Source organism: Bos taurus, chromosome 10 (genome assembly GCF_002263795.3).
Source record: "Bos taurus isolate L1 Dominette 01449 registration number 42190680 breed Hereford chromosome 10, ARS-UCD2.0, whole genome shotgun sequence".
Taxonomy (NCBI): Eukaryota; Metazoa; Chordata; class Mammalia; order Artiodactyla; family Bovidae; genus Bos; species Bos taurus.
The window spans coordinates 87,700,232-87,713,061 of record NC_037337.1 but is presented as its reverse complement, the minus strand read 5'-3'; the positions used below and the strand labels follow the sequence as shown (position 1 = coordinate 87,713,061).

General features: G+C 47.3%; 1 protein-coding gene across 2 annotated transcripts in view; it reads right to left on the bottom strand.

Annotated features, from left to right (window-relative positions):
- ESRRB (estrogen related receptor beta) overlaps nt 1–12,830 on the bottom strand; it is a 183,237-nt gene that overhangs the window by 97,074 nt on the left and 73,333 nt on the right. The window lies entirely within an intron of this gene.

Below are 12,830 nucleotides of genomic sequence, written 5' to 3'. Positions count from 1 at the left end.
GGCAGTAACATAAAGTATTCCCACCATACGCACAGATTAGACGCAAATTTAGTTCAAGTACATAAAGGCAGTAAAATATTAGAAGTAGTGACTTTTGCTTTTTCATCCTGTTCATGGGGTTCTCACGACAAGAATAATGGAAATGTTAATGACCCAGATGACCACGATGGTGTGGTCACTCACCTAGAGTCAGACATCCTGGAGTGTGACATCTAGTGGGCCTGAGGAAGCATCACTATGAACAAGGCTAGTGGAGGTGACGGAATTCCAGCTGAGCTATTTTAAATTCTAAAAGGTGATGCTGTTAAAGTGCTGCACTCAATACGCCAGCAAATTTGGAAAACTCAGCAGTGGCCACAGGACTGGAAAAGGTCGGTTTTCTTCCCAATCCCAAAAAAGGGCAATGCCAAAGAATGTGCAAACTACCATACAATGGTGCTCATTTCACATGCTAGCAAGGTTATGCTCAAAATCCTTCAAATTAGGCTTCAGCAGTATGTGAACCAAGAAATTCCAGCTGTACAAGCTGTGCTTAGAAAAGGCAGAGGAACCAGAGTTCAAATTGCCAACAGTCTTTGGATCATAGAGAAAGCAACATAAATCCAGAAAAACATCTACTTCTGTTTCATTGACTATGGTAAAGCCTTTGACTGTGTGGATCACAACAAACCGTGGAAAACTCTTAAAGAGATGAGAATACCAAACCACCTTACGTGCCTCCTGAGAAACGTGTATGCAGGTCAAGAAGCAACAGTTAGAACTGGATATGGAACAACGGACTAGTTCAAAATTCGGAAAGGAGTACATCAAGGATGTATATTGTCAAACTGCTTATTTAACTTATAGGCAGAGTACATCATGTGAAATGCTGGGCTGGGTGAAGCACAAGCTGGGATCAAGATTGCCAGGAGAAATATAGACAACCTCAGATATGCAGATGACACCATTCTTATAGCAGAAAGTGAAGAGAAACTAAACAGCCTCTTGATGACGGTGAAAGAGAGAGTGAAAAAGCTGGCTTAAAACTCAGCCATTCAAAAAACTAAGATCATGGCATCCAGTCCCATCACTTCATGGCAATAGATGGGGAAAAAGTGGAAACAGTGACAGATTTTGTTTTCTTGGGCTCCAAAATCATTGCTGATGGTGACTGCAGCCGTGAAATTAAAACACACTTACTTCTTAGAAGAAAAGCTATGAGAAAACTAGACAGCATATTAGAAAGCACAGACATCACTTTGCTGACAAAGGTCTGTATAGTCAAAGCTATGGCTTTTCCCGTAGCCATGTATGGATGTGACAACTGGACCATAAAGAAGGCTGAATGCCAAAGAATCGAGGTGTTGGATTTTGGAAATTGTGGTGTTGGAGAAGACTCTTGAGAGTCCCTTGGACAGCAAGAAGATCAAACCAGTCAATTCTAAAGGAAATCAAGCCTGAATATATCAAGCCTGATGCTAAAGCTGAAGCTCCAATACTTTGCCCACCTTATGGGAAGAGTGGACTCACTGGAAAAGACCCTAATGGTGGGAAAGATTGAAGGCTAAAGGAGAAGAGGGTGGCAGAGGATGAGACAGTTGGATGGCATCACCGATTCATAAGTGGATATGAGTTTGAGCAAACTCCGGGAGATGGTGAAGGACAGGGAAGCCTGGTGTGCTGCAGTCCACGGGGCGGCAGAATCAGACACGACGTAGGTACTGAACCGTACAACAACCAAGTGAGCTTTGAGTACTTATTACCTTTGTTTTTAAGACAATGTATTAACTAGTAAGTTTATAGAATTTCATTTTTAATGATTGTATTTAACAATCAGCTACAAAATTCCTAAATATTTAATGCTCGATTCTACTGAGCCAGTTTGAGCTGGTTCCTCCACACTACTGGGGCCAAGATTTAGACTCAGTCAGTCTGGAGCCAGAGCATTCCCTCCTACTCATTACACTATACTGCCCCCAAGAAGGGCACAGAGGTCCACCTAGCCAGGTCCACCTCATCCATCAACAGGGCAATAGCTGCTGCGGGGCCAGGGCCCTCCTGGCACTGCTGTTCCCATAGCCATCTACTTCCCTCTTATGCCCCCAGAATGCCCCTTTACCTATATCGTATCTCCCTAAATTAACCCCGCCAGCACGCATCAAACACCTACTCCATGCCAGGTTCTGCTCTAGGCAGTGGGGACAGAGATGAAGCTGGTATTCCAGGGGCCAATGATGTAGTGGGAAAAGATAAGCAGATATTCAAATCCAACAAGTTACAACCCAGGCAGGAGCAGGGGCCAGACTGTCGCTGCAAAAAGAGAGATCCCTTCCCCCTGGAAAGGGTCAGGGATGGCTTCATCAGGAGGGGAACATATGAGCAGGGTTTTAAAAGATACATAGAAAGTTGCCCGGCAGACTGAGGGTTGGGGATATCCAACGGTACAAAGAGGGGAGAGTAGACCTGAAGCGTCTATTTAGATAGACGTCAGCCATAAAAAAAAGAATGAAATAATCCCATTTATGGCAGCATGGATGGATCTAGAGATTGTCATACTAAGTGAACCAAGTCAAACAGAGAGACAAATGGCGTATGATATCACTTATGTGTGAAATCTAAAATATGACACTTATTTATAAAACAGAAACAGACTCACAGACATAGAAAACAAACCTGTGATTACTGAAGGGGGAATGGGGAGTAGAAAACGAGAAAAAAATAGACGGATGTGTTGTCCAGCTGAGGAGGGGACCGGACAATGAAAGAGAGGCAGAGGGGCTGAAAACACGCTCTGTTTCCTGGCTGGGGGTCTCTGCATCAGTGGAGGGAGAGACAAGGAAGACACAGGGAGAAGCAATCCGGAGGACGATGCTGCAGTTCTGTTTTGCATATGCTGGTGGGAGGTCTACCCGGGAGCCCAAGCCGGACACAAGAGTAGGATTCTGAGATTCAGACTTAGGAGTTATTGGAGAGCAGGTGATGAGAGAATGGGCGAGAGAAAATACAGCTTCAGCATCTGTTGATGACAGACTCAGAGGGAGGCATGAACCTCTGGAGGTTGCCCATGGTCCCTTGGAGGATGAGGTCAGGAAGACCGAAAGTTCCTTTCTCCAGCTTTCCTTTCCAGCCCGTGGCCCATGACACAGACTGAGGGCGTGGGGGGTGGGAACAAGGTCCAGTTCACTGTGGGCATTCTGCCTCTGCCTTTTTAGAATAAGCCATGTCCAAGTTTCCTCTTCTGCCTCCTCTCCAAACTTTACCTGTGTGTCCGACCCACACAGTTAAGAAGTGGTGGTCTGAAAGCTGGAGTTAGAAGGCTAAAACTCTAGACCCAGTGAGTGACGTGTAACACTGGTTAGACTGCAGGTACACAGCAAGCCAGCCCCTGAGCAAATCCCAGCTTTGTCAGCTCCGTGACCTTGGGCAAGTGACCTAGCATCTCTGTACCTTCGTTTCCTTCCCTGTGAAATGGGGATGGTGATAGGACCTAGTTCCTATTTTCCGATTAACCCCAATAGGATTATCGTGAGGAGGCAGTGAGTTAACACATGAAATGATCTTACAACAAAGCCTGGTACCCAGTAAGTACTCAATAAATGTTAACAACAGTTACTATTACTATTATTACAATTGTCCACCTCTGACTCTGCAGTTTATTTTCAGCTCTCTCCTCTTCCCCAAGACTTTTCTCCCAGCAAATCCTAAAATGATCCCCAGGGAGTCAGATATCTTAGGAGAATTTGAACAGCAAGTGTCAATCAGGCCCTGAAAATAGTGCTAGCCATGGTGGTTCTGCACTTCCAGCAGCTGGAGGGAGGGCTTTCCTCGGGCTGAGTGAGGCCTGAGCACTGCCCAGCCTGTCTGGAGGTCACAGCAAGCCATGGAGGCAGTGAGCGTCCTGCGTCTGTTCGCGTGCATAGCGGGAGGTCATTGGCATACCAGACTAGGAAGTAACTACAGTGCTAAAAAGCGTGGAGTGTGGATCCGAAAGGCAGTTCTGAAACCAGAGCTGCTTTCTGAAGCCGGGGTTCTGCACCCAGTCCTCTAGGATCCTGCGTTTCTACAGGTTCACCTGATATCCTCCACACTCCGTCCCACCCTCAGGAGGCTCTGTAGAGGGACGGTCACCCATGAGGTGCAGTGCCATTTACGGCCTGCAGGGGGCTCTAGAGCTCTTCCATTCCCCATACTCTGGGTGGTGAGGGTACCCCGCATAAAACAATGGTTGTGTTTCCCCGGGCTGAACCACTATGCCGCCCTGGGAAGTAGGCGAAGAAAAGCTGGGGTTCGTTGGTCCCCCGTTGGTGTGTCCCAGTTCACGCATGCCCTCAGCCTGCTGCTGTATCAGGTTCGGGCCGTTGTCCTTGTCACATTACCACCTAACACTGATCTGGGCTGTTTCCTCCACACCCTCTTAGGGGATGTCTCCGAAGGGCCAGCCTCCTGTCCCTGTGTGGGAAGGCAGGAAGAGGTTGTTGCTGCTTTGGCCTTCAAGGTGCCGCAAGTGTAGCCTCCAATTTCTGGGGTGTCAGCCTCTAGTAATCCAGTCCCTCAACCTGCTTGTCAGAGAAACATCATGCAGAGACAAGTTCCCTAAAAGACTCTGCTTACCCTGTTCGTCCCCAAAGCAACATTCAGTAGCTCTGGGTGCTACACTAGAAGACTTCATTCAGCAGACGTGTTTACCTGATTGCTACTCTATCGATATATTTGGATGACGGAAATGACTTGTACCCACTAACGTCTAAGGATATGACCAACCTAACAAGTTAACGTCTGCAAAAAGTTAAAGATAGTCATTTAAAAAACAGTTTGAAAAAACTGCATATAATCATTCTTTGAAGCTTTGTCAAAAGTAGAAAAAAATAAGGGAAATGTGTTTCTTGATCAGATCAGTTTAAGAAAAACACCCATGGGTAGTGTTGCCAGATTTAGCAGATATCACATGGGACATACTTATACTAAAAAAATATTTGTTGTTTATCTAAAATTCAAATGCAACCAAGGGTCCTGTATTTTACTGGGCAACTTTACCCACAGTCCAAGGATAGAGGGATTCATTCAGAGGAAATTTCCTATTCACCACCTTGGGTCCCAAGTCATAATTCCTTCTATAATCCCCTTGTGTTACATATGGAAACCCAAGCCACATTGATCGCATTAAACCAAGTAATCGGTTCAAGCACCCCAATCTCGCTCCTGAGTAGGAAGGACTCTCATTGTGAAGTTGTATCAAAGGAATGAAAAGTAACTCCCAATAGATAACATAAAAAAATTAATAAGAACATCAAACATTTAATGTACACCCACTATGTGCCTGACACTTGTGAATTACCTCTGTTTAATCTTCACAGCCACCCTGGGAAGTAGATACTATTCTGGAAACTAAAAGAGTATCTACAAGTCTAATTTCAGTACTTCTTGCAAAGACATGTAAATTTCTGGTCAATTACTTCCCAGGGAAAGAAAGGGGAGGGAAACAGAGAGACAGACTCCACTCCATCAACAAACCAGCTTATTCATAATGCAATGCCAGGTCTGTTGCTATTTGATGATGTGCCACTTCCACAGGAAACTGTCTTAATTTCAATGAATTATCACTGATTTGTATGGGTCTGTGGGAGAGAACTGGGTGGGAAACCCGTGTAACAACCTCCAGTAAGTTGGCCTTACAACTGAGGAAGACGTGTTACCCTTCGGGATAATAAACAGTTCATTTGCTGTGAATAAAGGCACACTCAAGCCACCCCGAACACTCGGTGACAATGACACGCAGATTCCAAATGTTCTCTGTAAGAAAAAACACCCTTTCTCCTAATCCTTCTTAAACTCAACAAGACTGATTGGTTTTTATTATTCATGAATTAATTTTTTACTCAGGGTCCAACAAGGGAATTGAAGCTATAACGTTTCTCACCGATGGAGGGGGCGAAGAAAGCAGATCTCAGCCTGAGCAGCACAGCCAGAGTGTTGCTGGGATTCCTTGTGGGGTAGGACGTCTTGTTTGTTAAATCAGATAATAATCAATTAATAACCCAAAGCTTTGGGTTGTTGGGTATTTGGCGGGGTGGGGGGTGGTGGTGGTAGAAATTGAGTAAGAATATTGAAGTAGAAAAAAATTACAGACAGTCCTGGGACCTTGGTATACTCAGGTGGCTCCGATTATGTTTGGCTGATAGTATTAGGCTGGTGTCTGAGGCTGTCTCCTATTTCCAAGGCACACAAACAAAAAAAGGGGGGCAGGGATGAGAGAGGAAATAACAAAGGCCAAGCCAATTTCAAAAGTAATGCACAGATGAGTAGTTTGCACGTGAGCAGGTTCAGATCTGGGTATCGCCATGAAAAGTCACAAAAGGGTCACAGGAATCCAGAGGGGTTGGCTTCCGGACACGGTCCCTCCGATCTTTGCATCCAGAGAGCAGGCTGGGATACCCAGGAACAGAGACAGAAAGCCCTGGGAGACGCTGAACGGCCGAGAAGGCGATCAAGGGTGGCAAGGTGACTTTGCCTCTCTCTTCACCCAGCTCTGTTCCCAGCTCTTCACATGTGCCAAGTCATAACCCCCTTGTCCTCTGTGTGCCTTTGGTCTGCAAACTTCTCCTGAGATCGCAGCCAGAGGCACTAAGGAACACTGGGGGCAAGGAGAGGCAGAGCACGGCATGGGTCTCAGGTGATCGTGACAGGAAGGTCAGAATCCTTTACAAGAAACATCTCTGCCTTACCAGTTCAAAGGCAACACACCTGGCATTTCTCAAGGGGGCTGTGTGTCGGACACTGTATTCTCCTTTACCTTTGTCTGTTCATATTTCAGACACCAGGCATTTTCTTTGCCCCTGGATGAATTTAGACATGCAAACCTGAAACCTTGGCATGTTATGCTTGCAGAAAAACATTTACGTTTGGAGGCAAGACACAGCAACCCTCATACAGTTACTATGAGGGAATGGTTATGAGAATTGCTTGGCGCTTTGGGGGAAGAAAAAGCTGCAAGCTGTTATTACTGTTATAATTATTACAACCATTGCATTCTTGCTATCACTTCTGTGAAAGCGGTGTTCTTTCTGCCAAAGCTTGTTAGCCTGACTGCTTAGGTAGACAATGTCAACATACCCACGGGACAAATGACAAAGAGTGAGGCTAAAGGAAAAGGCTGGATACTGCACTCTGCATGCAGGCTGAAGAGATGTCTCACCATCAAAAGCAATGTTTCCTCCCGATCGATTAGGAGGGCAAAAACAAAAGCATAGACCAGCTCATTCACTCACATCACCAGGATCCCAAACGAGAGCTCCAAGTGTGAGGAAGTGAGGTGAGAGAGCAGAGAGATGGAAAAGTTGGCTTCGAATAAAGTGTGGGGCATCCTGATCGCCTCTCACCCGTACCTCCTCGGGTAACAGACAATCAACCTGCAATGTGCTTTCAACAGGAGGTTTTTACCCTCTTTGATTTCCCTACCAAATGCAACCAGTGGGTCAAGGTCTTAATGGCTGAAGTAGAATGAGGTGGCCCGTAACAGCCATTCTGCTTTGGGACTTCTCTCAACCAATCATGCTCAGCACCTCAAAACAGGTCCAACACACCCGAGCACTCACACACACATACTTACACACGTGCTCAGGTAGACACACACACACACACACACACACGTACCCTATACGCCTTCCTCTAAAACATATAAAACCAAAGAGGGATAAATAAGCTAGAGCAAGTTGGAATGAAAATAGAGGGAAAACATAAGTAAAGACAAAGGACAATGTTAAATAGAGAGATACGAGAGAATTTCATTCGAAACATCACCCTTCACATCGTCAACCCCCCAACTACAGCGTTTCCTTAGGACTGTATTTTCTTGTTCTCTGTCTTTCGGAAACCAAGAACACAGGAAAAGACCAGTGATGCTCAAAAACCTCTTGCTGGGTATCTTTTTAAAAATACAAGCCAGGTAAAAACACCAAAAACGTAAAGGTAAGTAAATATAATACTTTAAGAATTATATAACAAGAAAAGGAAAAAACATTATGAACGTAAGTTATTTTGAGCAGTTAAAAAAATAATGTTAAAATAACACTTAGCATTGGGGTTTTGAAACTCACAGCTTCCTCCATAGGAAGACCTGACTCTAATTGGGCACTTCACATTGGTGCAATTTTAATGCAGTGTTTCAGTAAACACTCACGGTCAGGCGTGAGGCTGGCTGCTACTGTAATTGGCAGGAGAGGATTCTGATACAGTTTAAAATGAAAACTGATCACATTTAAAACCAGGAGATAAAAACAAAAGCTTGTTGGAGTTTGTTTAACTGCCTTTTGACCTCCGGATGAAATGACATTGAGAAGCAAAATAACATTATCCAGAAAACCGTTCCCAGAAAAGGCTCAATCCTGGGGACGCTGAATGACAGTGTTGAAAAGACGAATATTTTTTAAAGTCATAAGGAACAGAGGAGAGAAATTTAAAGGCGGGCAGGCGGGGGTGTGGAGAGGAAGAGAAGGAAAACAAAATTCTTTGGGACAAAACGTGTGTAGGTTAAAAAGCATGGCAAATGAAGATGTAAAAACAATTATGTCTCTAACCCCCAGGAAAACTTTTATTTGGAGCTTATTTTAACCCGAGACCACACAATCCTGAATTTAAGGCATTTAGCCAATAGATTTTTTTTTTTTAACCTCATCCAGTTTCATATCGAAAGTCCCATGGGCAAATGAAAACCAGTCTGATTTTCCTTGACGTAAGAATACATTTGACCTTTAGCGATAAGACTGTTGATGGCCATATCCAGGGAGAGAAGGGTTAGTCGGGGACCTGGGGAAGAACCGCCTGCCTCTTTGAGTGTGGCCATCTGTTCTCCGGGAGAAGAGCAGGCCGGCCTGCTCGCCCTCTCCAGGGTCTGCCAGCCCTACCCAGGCCCAGAAAACTGAAGAGAGCCTCTTAGGAAAGACTGAACTCCTCCGATGGCAGGGACAGCCAGCCCTGTTGGGTTGCTCTGGGCTCCCTCCCACACCACGGAAAAACCCCAAGGCGCACAGCCCCTCGCTGGAATGTGGCCACAGCCTGACCTCAATCCAGGCAAGGGGTAAAAGGCAGGCCAGCAGGGGCCGGCTTTAAACAGCAGAGCCCCTCGTCTCCCATCTGAAAGGGGAGCCCGCCGTGGCTCTCACACACGTGCACACACAGACACTTTCCTAGGAACGGATGTGGCTTTTGGTGCCTCGGCATTTGCAGACATCCTCTGTATCAGGGGTGTTAACGGCAACGAAAAAGAGCTTGACACTCTCTTAAGCCAATGCTTATAAGTAGAGGGGCTATTAAAATCCTTTCTGTTCTAATCCTGATCTACAGAAAGGCACTCTAGGTAGGCAGACACATCAGTGCACTCACAGGAGGGGTGGGGGGCTGGGGCCATACGTGGGCTCCAAGTTTCCCACTTGTCTGGTTCGTCCGTGTCTTTCGTTGGGTGGTTGATCGTGGCAGTGGAAAGGGCTGGGGTGGTCTCTGCTCCCAGGGACAAATTGAGCCCGTGTTCTCCTACAGTCTGCCCCCCCACACACATCGAGAGTGAGGGTACCCCCGCAGAACCTGCGAGCCAGCTGGCAGTCACAGGTGCAAGGAGGCCCCTCCAGAGCCCTGCTTCCCCCAGCGAAGCCCCTAGAGCCACTGACCAGCATGCACCCACAGTCCTCCAGTGACCTCCTTCCAGTGTGGCCCAGTAAGTGTGCCAGGAAATGCTCCAGCCTGCCACAGGGGGGGCGGGTCACACTGTCACAAGTGGTGAGGGTCACATGCCCAGTGGCCTAGGGAAGAAACACGCCCCCAGTGACTGACCTCTCCCAGGCACTGCCCTGAGAACTGCTCCCAGAAAGCAGTCTGGCCCTCCCACCCCCTTCCCCAGGACAGCCCTGTCATTATCAGGGAAAGGTCAGCGGCCTCACTACAGGTAGGGGGAGCGTGTGTGGGTGGGTGGGCGTGCTGGCCCAGGAAGGGTTAATCTGCCGGCCAGCCAGCACAGGGGTCACTCTGATGTGCAGAGAAGTTGAGCATCCCAGTCCCCCAGAGCTGGTCTGCTAATTACATTTGCAATTATAAACACCGCAACCTCCCTGCGCAGGGACCTGGCCATACCAGCGGATGGGACAACCAGGATGTGAGCCTGCTGCAAGCCACCCCAGCCACACCAGGGGACACCGGGGGCAGTAGAAGCCCATGGGGCCCGTGGACCCCTCCTCCGAGGAATGATCATGCATTGACAGTTCCCCGGAGGTCCAATGCTCCTGAGCCTGAGAAAGGGGATGGTCAGCAGAGAGGAAGTCCAATCAGGAGTCACCAGCACTTGGACCTTTGTTTATCCCTAGAAGTCAGCAAATGGCCCCAAGGGCAGGAGGTGAGCTCAGATATGTCTGCTTCCAGTCCATTCTCCAGCTGAGCCCTTCGGGGCTTCCTGGCCTGGTCTGTGGACCCTCTGCTGGCGCCCCACACATCCTCTGGGAACCATGGCCACGGTGGAGGACATCGGAGGTTCAGCACTCAAGCTGTGCAATCCCCAGGGGACTGTTCTGCCAAAAGCCACCCAGCTTCAAGCCAGAAGCTCCCAGCAAAGTTGGGAGGAGTCCTAACGAATTCTGGGCAGACCTCCTGGTCAAGCTGGAAGAGACTGGGAGGACTGGAGCTTGCAGAGACAAAGAGCTGAATGATGGCTGGTAGGTGTGAAAAGGCACCAGCCTGGGGTGTTCAGGGTGTGGGCTGGACTTGACTTTGAAGAAGTGGATTAGGCTCTGCATCCCTGCTATTCTGTCCTCGTAAATGAGAACCACAAAGAAATCATACTGAGAAAACCACCTAAAGCATCCAGAAGACACGTTCTAAGGAAGGGCACTGCAGAACCGGGTCAAAAGCATCTAAGGAAGGGCACTGCAGAACCGGGTCAAAAGCATCTCGGCTCTTGTCTAAATGTTTGACTGAACTCGCTTTCCTTTTGAATTCTGCTCATTCACACAGCCAGCTCCATAGCCCACCTCCCATGCAAACACCCTGACAATGTCTCTCCACCCCACACCTTCCTTTGGGCTGCCAGACTTGTACAGAGCTTCCCAGTTCCTGTGCTCAAAAGAAGCTGGGCATTTTGTAGAGGACTGAAGGAGACAAACTCTCATTGAGTTTAGATTATCTTAAAATTAAAAAAAAGAAAAGAAAGCATTTGGCAATATGTCCCATTATCAGGAACACAAATCAAGCAGACAGAGTCACAAGGGCCCCCTGGGCTAGAGCCGGGACACTCCGAGAAGGCGGGGTTGTGACATGAAATCCCTACCACAGCCACTTCCCTCACACAGCTTTCCCCGAAAGTCCCCTCTGTCTCTCCTCTCCCGGACTAAATGGAATATGTATTGATTCCTCCAAATCAATAGAATGAAAAGGTTCTTGTTTGGTGGGTCAGTCTGTTTCTTCATATACATTTGTTTAAGAAACATCTTTTTCATATGTTCCAATTGTTGGTAAAAATTGAGGACTGTTTCTAAAATGGAGTTGCGGAAATAAGCTCCGAGAGGAAATTTCCAGTTGATGTCAAGATCTCACTCAGCTGGAAAGGGCCTTGCCCAGGACTGGGGCCCTCTGATTTCCTGCTAAGCTTGTCGCCCTCAGGCCTGAACAAGCCCATCCTCTTCCACGGCAGCCCACACCTTCCAGAGGGGGCTGCAGACACCGAAAGGTTTATTTCCTGGAGCCCCTCCCTCAGAAAACCAAGATGAATGTCCTCCCGCTGATTTATTTTTAAATGTACCATTAAAAATTAATTCCCCCCTTTGTTTTTCTCTGGGTCACTGATTCTGAATTACCATGTGGCATTTTTCCTACGTGTGAACCCACATATTTTACCTTTGGGACAGTTTGTTCTCTGTTTCTTTAACATCAGCAAAGTGGTCATCGGATGGTGGGTGACGAAGCCCCCCCCGCAACTCCCCAGATTGTCTGCCAAGGATCTCCATCGGGTCCGTCCCCGACGCATTTGTACACAGGCCCACACAAGCCAGCGTGCTCACTCCGACTCTGCTGATTATATATGTACATAAAATATTGATTAGAAATGGTAATGGAGTCACCTACAGGATTGGCTACAGGAAAATGAAAATGAAGGAGAGAAAGGTATGAAGGTCCCAGTGTATCTGTGTGTGTGTGTGTGTGTGTGAAAGTGAATTTCTCACCTGGAAAGTGAAAATAACTCTAAAATATTAAAGATCGCTCTCTGTATATTAGCAGGTGAAAGGGAAGTCTGGGGAGTTCTTCCTCGCTGGACTGTGGTCCCTGCGCCCTTGAGTTTTTTTTTCAAGTCCGGGAATGTCAACTAAGGCAAATAGGTAGAAACTATCTGTACAGAGCACTCGAACCCACCCAGTCTCGTATAGGTTCCAGAGAAACCTCGGCACCATAATGGATGGATTCATTCTACCGTCCTTCCAACAAACCAGAGAATGCAGTCCTGTGTCTTGTCACTTTGCTACCAGGGGGCTCTAAAGCTACTTGTTGTGAAGCAGAGAAACACCGGGGGGTGGTGGTCAGAAAGCTGCCTCCCCCAACAGCAGCCTCCGACCTCTACAAGCTCGTCCTTGGCAATTTTGTACCCCAGTAACCACAGCAGAGGTATGCCTTCTCCAGAAGGCACGCACCTGTGTATGGCGGCCCGGCTCACTAACGCTTGGACTGCAGCCCAGCAGGTTTGGGGCTCTGAGAAACGGCATCTCACCGGGATACTTAGATCCTCCGTAGAAGAAGCAGGCACGTTTCTGGCTTTTCCTGTGCCCCATGGAGTGAGAAGCTAATTCTTTGCAAAAACAAACAAACAAAAACAAGAAGGCTAG